Here is a 6,461-nt window from a genome sequence, read left to right as displayed (position 1 = left end):
ACGCTGGGGCTTTACAAGCGGACTCAGGCACGGTGGGGGCCCGTCTCAAGAAGTTCAGTGCGCAGTGGGCCCACTCGCAAGTGGACCCCTGGATCCTTCAGGTGGTATCTCAGGGGTACAAATTGGAATTCGAGACGTCTCCCCCTCGCCGTTTTCTAAAGTCTGCTTTACCGACGTCTCCCTCAGACAGGGAGGCAGTATTGGAAGCCATTCACAAGCTGTATTCCCAGCAGGTGATAATCAAGGTACCCCTCCTACAACAGGGAAAGGGGTACTATTCCACACTATTTGTGGTACCGAAGCCGGACGGCTCGGTGAGACCAATTTTAAATCTAAAATCCTTGAACACTTACATACAAAGGTTCAAATTCAAGATGGAGTCACTCAGAGCAGTGATTGCAAACCTGGAAGAAGGGGACTATATGGTGTCTCTGGACATCAAAGATGCTTACCTACATGTCCCAATCTATCCTTCTCACCAAGGGTACCTCAGGTTTGTGGTACAGAACTGTCACTATCAGTTTCAGACGCTGCCGTTTGGATTGTCCACGGCGCCCCGGGTCTTTACCAAGGTAATGGCCGAAATGATGATACTCCTTCGAAGAAAGGGAGTTTTAGTTATCCCTTACTTGGACGATCTCCTGATAAGGGCAAGATCCAGGGAACAGTTGGAAGTCGGGGTAGCACTATCTCAGATAGTGCTGCGCCAGCACGGTTGGATTCTCAATATTCCAAAATCGCAGCTGATCCCGACGACACGACTTCTATTCCTAGGGATGATCCTGGACACAGTCCAGAAAAAGGTGTTTCTCCCAGAGGAGAAAGCCAGGGAGTTATCCGAACTAGTCAGAAATCTCCTAAAACCAGGCCAAGTCTCAGTGCATCAATGCACAAGGGTCCTGGGAAAGATGGTGGCTTCTTACGAAGCAATCCCATTCGGCAGATTCCACGCAAGAACCTTCCAGTGGGATCTGCTAGACAAATGGTCCGGGTCGCATCTTCAGATGCATCAGCGGATAATCTTGTCACCAAGGACAAGGGTGTCTCTCCTGTGGTGGTTGCAGAGTGCTCATCTTCTAGAGGGCCGCAGATTCGGCATTCAGGACTGGGTCCTGGTGACCACGGATGCCAGCCTGAGAGGCTGGGGAGCAGTCACACAGGGAAGAAATTTCCAGGGCTTGTGGTCAAGCCTGGAGATATCACTTCACATAAATATCCTGGAGCTAAGGGCCATCTACAATGCTCTAAGCCTAGCAAGACCTCTGCTTCAAGGTCAGCCGGTGCTGATCCAGTCAGACAACATCACGGCAGTCGCCCACGTAAACAGACAGGGCGGCACAAGAAGCAGGAGGGCAATGGCAGAAGCTGCAAGGATTCTTCGCTCGGCGGAAAATCATGTGATAGCACTGTCAGCAGTGTTCATTCCGGGAGTGGACAACTGGGAAGCAGACTTCCTCAGCAGACACGACCTCCACCCGGGAGAGTGGGGACTCCACCCAGAAGTCTTCCACATGATTGTGAACCGTTGGGAAAAACCAAAGGTGGACATGATGGCGTCCCGCCTCAACAAAAAACTAGACAGGTATTGCGCCAGGTCAAGGGACCCTCAGGCAATAGCTGTGGACGCTCTGGTAACACCGTGGGTGTACCAGTCAGTGTATGTGTTCCCTCCTCTGCCTCTCATACCCAAGGTACTGAGAATCATAAGAAGGAGAGGAGTAAGGACTATACTTGTGGCTCCGGATTGGCCAAGAAGGACTTGGTACCCGGAACTTCAAGAGATGCTCACAGAGGACCCGTGGCCTCTACCTCTAAGAAGGGACCTGCTCCAGCAGGGACCCTGTCTGTTCCAAGACTTACCGCGGCTGCGTTTGACGGCATGGCGGTTGAACGCCGGATCCTGAAGGAAAATGGGCATTCCGGATGAAGTCATCCCTACCCTGATCAAAGCCAGGAAGGATGTAACCGTACAGCATTATCACCGTATTTGGCGTAAATATGTTGCGTGGTGCGAGGCCAGGAAGGCCCCTACAGAGGAATTTCAACTGGGTCGTTTCCTGCATTTCCTGCAAACAGGACTGTCTATGGGCCTAAAATTAGGGTCCATTAAGGTTCAAATTTCGGCCCTGTCGATTTTTTTCCAGAAAGAACTGGCTTCAGTTCCTGAAGTTCAGACGTTTGTCAAGGGGGTACTGCATATACAGCCTCCTTTTGTGCCTCCAGTGGCACCTTGGGATCTCAATGTAGTTTTGGGGTTCCTAAAATCACATTGGTTTGAACCACTCACCACTGTGGACTTAAAATATCTCACATGGAAAGTGGTAATGCTGTTGGCCCTGGCTTCAGCCAGGCGCGTCTCAGAATTGGCGGCTTTATCCTATAAAAGCCCTTACCTAATTTTTCATACGGACAGGGCAGAATTGAGGACTCGTCCTCAATTTCTCCCTAAGGTGGTTTCAGCGTTTCGCTTGAACCAGCCTATTGTGGTACCTGCGGCTACTAGGGACTTGGAGGACTCCAAGTTGCTGGACGTAGTCAGGGCCCTGAAAATATATGTTTCCAGGACGGCTGGAGTCAGAAAATCTGACTCGCTGTTTATCCTGTATGCACCCAACAAGCTGGGTGCTCCTGCTTCTAAGCAGACTATTGCTCGTTGGATTTGTAGTACAATTCAGCTTGCACATTCTGTGGCAGGCCTGCCACAGCCAAAATCTGTAAAAGCCCATTCCACAAGGAAGGTGGGCTCATCTTGGGCGGCTGCCCGAGGGGGTCTCGGCTTTACAACTTTGCCGAGCAGCTACTTGGTCAGGGGCAAACACGTTTGCTAAATTCTACAAATTTGATACCCTGGCTGAGGAGGACCTGGAGTTCTCTCATTCGGTGCTGCAGAGTCATCCGCACTCTCCCGCCCGTTTGGGAGCTTTGGTATAATCCCCATGGTCCTTACGGAGTTCCCAGCATCCACTAGGACGTCAGAGAAAATAAGAATTTACTTACCGATAATTCTATTTCTCGTAGTCCGTAGTGGATGCTGGGCGCCCATCCCAAGTGCGGATTGTCTGCAATACTTGTACATAGTTATTGTTACAAAAATCGGGTTATTATTGTTGTGAGCCAACTTTTCAGAGGCTCCTCTGTTATCATGCTGTTAACTGGGTTCAGATCACAGGTTGTACGGTGTGATTGGTGTGGCTGGTATGAGTCTTACCCGGGATTCAAAATCCTTCCTTATTGTGTACGCTCGTCCGGGCACAGTATCCTAACTGAGGCTTGGAGGAGGGTCATAGGGGGAGGAGCCAGTGCACACCAGGTAGTCCTAAAGCTTTACTTTTGTGCCCAGTCTCCTGCGGAGCCGCTATTCCCCATGGTCCTTACGGAGTTCCCAGCATCCACTACGGACTACGAGAAATAGAATTATCGGTAAGTAAATTCTTATTTTAGGAAGATACCCAGATCTAGTTCTGCGAACTACTTTCTCTGGATAAACAATCAGAACTGGGGAACAATATTACAATCCCTAAGTCTGATATTCTTCTAGCTGACTACTGTAGAAAAGACACTTTAGTTGTCAACCATTTGTAATCCATATTTAGTGGTTCAAATGGGACAATTTGAAGGATTTTCAGGACTAACAAAGTACCACGGCACTGTAGGAAAAACAACCAAAGGTTAATGCTCAGGATACACTGGGAAAAAAAAATATGCACATCCTGTAAGTTGGTTATTTACTTTTGGAACTCTACAGTCGATGCCGACCCTTTCTTCTCTCAAGGAAGCCATTCATTCCTGTCTGAAGGAATGCTATGACCCTGGAACTTTGAAAAAAATTCTTGGGGCTATTCACCTACAGCAACTGGTGTTTGCAGATGTTCCCAATCCAAGTACTCACCAGGCCCAACACTGCATAGCTTCCCAGATCTGGTGAGATTGGGCATATCAAGTGTGGTGTGGCTATAGGTTTTCTTTCACTGTACCAAAGAATATAGGCTTGCCATATTTGGTGATATATGCTAACTAAGAGAGGTTTCCTTGTTCTGAAACTGAACGTATCCTCTTGACCTGAGGATAAAAATTTTAAATGGCCACGCTGTCAAAGGCAGCCGATCCACATGTCTGTGATAACCAGTACACTGCATTAGTAGGTCTGGACGTTGAGGAAGCAGAAGTAGAGCATCCATTGCCATTCTGCTATTCTTCCTGTTTAAACTTACCACCCTGGGTAATAGGGTATTTAGGGGAAAACCCATCTGCCAGAAGAAGGTCCTGTCTCACCGATGAGGCATCCACAACGATCGCCCTGGGATCCTTTTGTTCTTGACCCATATGTGAGTACTTTGTTGTTCAACCAAGACGTTTTGCGATACATCTCTAGCAGGCACCACTTGTTTTCTAGAATCCAGAAGATCTCTGGGTGTAGAGCCCATTCTCTCCTGAATGGTGTATCGACTTGAAAAAGTCCATATACCCGTTTATGATTCTCGGACTGAAAACAGCGGACAAGGTTTGGATGATGAAATACATCCTCTTAGGTATGTGACTTACCTTCTTCATCCCCTTTTCGGCTGAGCGTTACTTCCCGATGTAGAGGTACTCTAGTGCCGTTGTCTTGTCTGAGTGGAACTGGACTGGTTTTCACATGAAAGCTGTCCCGTGCCTACACCGGTGCACTGTATATGGCCCGAGGTTGCAACCTTTATTGGTAGACGGCGCTTTGGGAACACAATCTCCCTGACACTAATCCCAGTGTCAGAATCTTCCCAATCTGATATCAAAAGGATTTTCCTTAGTCCCGCTGGGATGTCTGTAGCCACCAGGCTAATGACCTTCTTACTTTTATCGTAAGTACCATAGTCTGTCTTTATTATCTGATGCAATCCATTAATACTTACCACACCTTGTATCCCCAGCTGGTCTCTCTAGGTTCCAACCAGGCCCACACTGCTATTCTTCCATGATTAAATGAAGTCTGGGCATATCCAGTGTGGTGTGGTTGTAGATTCTACTAGGTAAGAATCAGATGCTGCAGAGACCTAGAGTGGAATTGTGCATACTCTCTCCTGTTGATGCAGATACCATCAAACCCATCTCTGCATGGATACCGTTTGACTGTGTGGCGATTCTTGAATCCTTTATTGAACCTTGGATTTATTGTTGCGAAGTAAAAAATTACTGTCTGCAGACGTGATCTAGTACAGCCCCCAAGTGAGTCATCCGATGTGACGTAACTGGAGACCAATTTTCCCCAAGTTATGAGTCGCTTGCCTGCAAACTCGTTATTGTTGTTGCTGATGACAAGAGCAATCTCTGTGACTGTGCCAGGATTAAAAGGTCCTAGGTATGGGAAAAAACCTTTACCCCTGCTGGCAGAGATAAGGTGCTGTTACCCCCATATTTCTGGTAAAGACTCTGGGGACTGTGGCTAACCCAAAAAGTAAAGCCTAAACTGAAAAATGCTTTTCTGGAGGAATAACTGAACCTTGGATTACACTGATGGACAAAGGTATAGGAACATGTAGGTAAGCCTTTTGTATCTCCAGGAATCCATTAAAAAAAAAAAAAAACCCTGGCTCCATGCCACACATAAGGAACATAATGATTCCATGTTTCCAAATGTATTTGCTTAGCATTTTACGGATTTAGCATGAGCCAAAATGACTCCTTTTGTCTTTCGATTTAAGCTAGGTTGAAGTAAAACCTTGTCCTTGTTCGCCAGAGGAACTGGAATGAATATTCCTGACCAAAGCAATTTTCTGACCTGCTTCTTGCAATGCCAGGCCTTCGTCTATAGCCGAGAGAGGCTGTTTTGAAGGCGAAACATAACTAGAGATACTATGCCAGGTCTGTGTGACATGATGAAGTCAGCCCCCCAACCTGGGATCTACCAGGCGGAGCCCACACCATCCGCTGATAGTTTTATTTTTCTACAGCACCTGGTATTCCCCAATATTTGAGTACAAACCAGGCCCACACTGTATATCTTCTGGTAGCTCAATGATTTCCTAATTTGAAATCACACTGACGTGGGATTCAGCCTATGACAGGCATCTGCTGATAGTGTAATATCAACGCATGAACTGTATGTGGAAGGAACCTGACTTCTGACTCCGGAATATCTGTCAATTCTTACCGAAAAGGAGTATTTTTAGAACAAGACAATGATTCCATCTACAGCACCTGGTATTTCTCACCAGGTCCCACACTGCATAGTTTCCAAGATCTGGTGAGATTGGGCATATCCAGTGTGGTGTGGCTGTAGATCTTCCACGTACCCAGCTAAACTGCTCTATGAGCAGGTATAGTTAGGGCTGATGCCCTGGAGTAAATATTTTGTCCATATCCAATGCTTCCAGGAACATTGCAGTCTTTTTTTATAGGAGCCATGCGACATTCCGGTTCTTGAAAAATCTTCCATTGCATCAGCCCAGGCAACCACTGCCTATGCCATTTAAGCCGAAGCCAAG

This window comes from Pseudophryne corroboree, chromosome 9, assembly GCF_028390025.1.
Source record: "Pseudophryne corroboree isolate aPseCor3 chromosome 9, aPseCor3.hap2, whole genome shotgun sequence".
NCBI lineage: Eukaryota > Metazoa > Chordata > Amphibia > Anura > Myobatrachidae > Pseudophryne > Pseudophryne corroboree.
Note: the sequence above shows the minus strand (reverse complement) of the source record.